The following is a 3,547-nucleotide window of genomic DNA, read 5'->3' on the forward strand; positions in this document are numbered from 1 at the left end:
ATTAGGCATCATTGCATGAGTTTTGTGAGTCTGAAGAGGACTTTATAGATTGGTATCAGACAAATGGGCTAATATCAGACTTATGGACTTGATCTGGACTGAACTGAAATGTTCTCTTAATATACAATTGGTCTGTATATAAAGCTCTTTCTTAATCACATGTGTGTCCATGAATTTGTTTCTCTAGTCTACCCAGACTAACACCACAGGAAATAACTTGGATGAAGGGGTTTGTAACCCACATGAGAAAGAAAAAAAATCAAAGGAGGGCGAGTAGGATGAGTTACTTGGGGTGGGGGAAGGTTGACAAGTAATTTAAAACATTGAATACAAAATTAATGGTCAGAAATGTAAAGCCCTAACTAATTAATGATTTTTTAAATTATTTTTTAAATGCTTAATAAATTAATATTATTTTTCACTTAGCAATTGAAAAATAATCAAATCAATTAATTTTACAGCAAAAAATGAAATATAAACTATTTTTCAGACAGTTGCTAGAGGTTGGAGTGAGAATACATCAATTTCAGAGGAGATTGGTCGTGTTCAGACAGTATGTGGTGGTAGATAATAAGTTGGAGTCAAAGGGGGAAAGTGAGCTTGTCTCAGATTGATTCCCATCAAATTCAGAGCCAAATGGCAATCCAAAATGTCTCTGCAACCCTTACAGGAAAAGGAAAAAACAGGACCCCCAAGTAATACCCTCATCCAAAGTGTCATTCAAGTATAAAACCTTAGGCAACTTCTTCAATACTCATATGCACAAACTCAAGGAATACAGCTATTCTTCACAATATGATTTCCCTTTAAAATCCAGAGTGCCAACAGGCCAATCAACGATGAGAAGCAGGAAAGGCGGAGTCTACCTCCTTCCCCATGGTAACGGTAAGTCAACTGTGGTTCCTTTTTTTTAGGTACGTAGTTTTCTTGATAAAATATTCACATATCATACACTTCCATAGTTACATCACTTTTAAAAATCATTGCATCTACATCATCACAATAAAAGTTTCTTTGATTTATTTTCTCATTTAATAAATCTAAGTGAAATTAAGTTGAATGTTTTATTTAAATATAGCATAGATTATAATACGTTGTGTCTGTAATTTTTGTCTTTATACCCAACCCATTCTTTATTATATGCATATATCAACTCTTGAAATGATATTCATCTAATATAAACGACAATAATGTATAGGCAGTAAAAGATGTGAATTTTTCCCTTTTACTGTGTTAAATTGTTTAAATTCTTTAGCGATTAAAAGTTTGTTTTCATTTAGCATCTTAAAACAGTAATTCTATGTCTGTTAACTATTGTCAATTGACTCCCAGTTATGTTGGCTTTATGTACAAAAGAACAACATATTGCCGCCCTATATGATCCTCATCCGTTCTAGTTATCATTGTGGCTGCTGTGCCAACCCATCTCACCAAACATCTTCCTCACTGTCACTGACCTTCCACTTTAACAGGCAGGGTGCTCTTCTAGCAGCTAATCCCTGCTTCTTTAAACATGATATTCAACTTTACTTATGGTTCATCTATCTTCCACATAGTCTTTTCCCTTTATTTCCTGCCTTCTTTCTTTTTTTTTAAACAGTTTTATTGGCACATTACATATACCACAATTCAGTAGTTCAACCATATCAAGAAGAGTTATCAATGTTAGAATATTTTCTAATCAATGTTAGAATATTTTCTGTATTCATTAGGTTAATCCCTTCTATACTCTGGGTTAATTCCTTTGGATGATGCATTCAAAGCAAGTCAGTAGGACAATGTTCTTCTAAAATTTAAAATGCTTTCATTGGCTAGCTTTCAGAAATATGCCACCAGGCTTTTATTCCTAATATGACCTACTGTGGAAGTTCTGCTGAAACCTGTCTACTATGTGTGATCCTGCTGGTATTTGAAATACCAATAATCATAGCTTCTAGCATCAAAACAAACACCAGGCATTTGTTATAATTAAGCGTTTGGTGTCAACATGCCAGGATCAGGATTCTCAGTGCTTTGGTAGTTAAAACCTAGTAACCTTCCATTGACCTAAGGCACTGTAACCACAGCCAATCAGTTGTAACCCTCAATATTGGGTAAGATTAAGGTGAAGTGCAATTCTTTATTCAGGACATAGTCCTGATGCAATTGATTCCCTTGGGGGTATGGGCTGCTCCCTCTATAACTGGACACTGGGGAACATTTGTTTGCTTTTTACTGTGACTGGATCCTAGACAATTGCTAGGAACATCTGGTTCACTTACCTCCAGTTCTTTAGACTTAAGCCAACAGCCTGCCATGTTGCTGGCAATCTAGGTGTGCCATATTAACTTTAAACACGTTTCCCTCATCAGCCATAGCCTGAACTACCAATCTCTATGCTGAACAAGTAGCTAGAGAAGCTGGCTTATGTGAAGAAGAATGCAGCATCAGAATTGGAGGAAGGCTTATTAACAACGTGTCATGTTGCAGATGACACAACCTTGCCAGCCAAAAGTTAGGAGGACTTGAAACACTTGCTGAAGATGATCAAGGGTTTCATCTTTCAGTATGGATGACAACTCAATGTAAAAAAGACCAAAATCTTCACACTGAACCAATGAGTACATCATGATCAATGGAGAAAAAGCTGAAGTTGTCAAGGATTTTGTCTTGCATGGACCCACAACCAACACTCATGGAAGCAGCCGGCAAGCGATCAAAAGAAGTCTTGCATGAGGTAAATCTGCTGCATGAGATCTTTTTAGAGTACTGAAAAACAAAGATGTTACTTTGAGGGTATTTTCCATTGTCTCATCTGCATGTGAAAATTGAAAGTACCATGAACTACTAAAGAAAAAAGAAACATCTGTCTTGGAAGACGTCTCTCCTGAGTGATCCTTATGTACTTTAGGCACCATTATAGTTGGTAAAGTAGAGGGACAGTGAAAAAGAGAAAGGCCCCTCAAGGTGATGGATTGACACCATGGCTGCAACAATGGGCTTAAACATAGAAACAATTGTGAGGATGGTGCAGGACCTGGCAGTGTTTAATTCTGTTGTGCATAGGTTGCTATGGGTCAGAACCAACTTGATGGTACCTGACAAAAACAAGACACCACCAGCCTGTTGTCTACCTCTGTACTTTGGGTTAATCAACCTCTATATTCACATAAGTCAGGAGAAGCCTCCAGGCTGATATCTGTTTTGGAACCTGCCTAAATTGGACTTACGACTTCTACAACTGTTATCTGTTTTCGGTTTGTTTGTTTTTGTAAAACAGTTTTATTGGCGTATAATTCACAAATCATAAAATTCAATAGCTCAATCATATTAAAAACTGTTGTCCAATCATCGCCACAATCAATTTTAGAAGCTTTTTTTTTATTCTTGTACTCTTCATTATTATCACCTCTCCCCCCAACCTTTCCCCCAAGACAACATTAATCCAGTTACTGTCTCTATAGATTTATCTCCTGGATTTCTTTTTTTAATAGATCATTTTATTGGAGACCCTTACATGTCTTACCACAATTCTTCCATCCATTGTGTCAAGCACATTTATACATAT

Source organism: Echinops telfairi, unplaced genomic scaffold (genome assembly GCF_000313985.2).
Source record: "Echinops telfairi isolate 266 unplaced genomic scaffold, ASM31398v2 ScPeMD7_5592;HRSCAF=6446, whole genome shotgun sequence".
NCBI classification, from domain to species: Eukaryota; Metazoa; Chordata; class Mammalia; order Afrosoricida; family Tenrecidae; genus Echinops; species Echinops telfairi.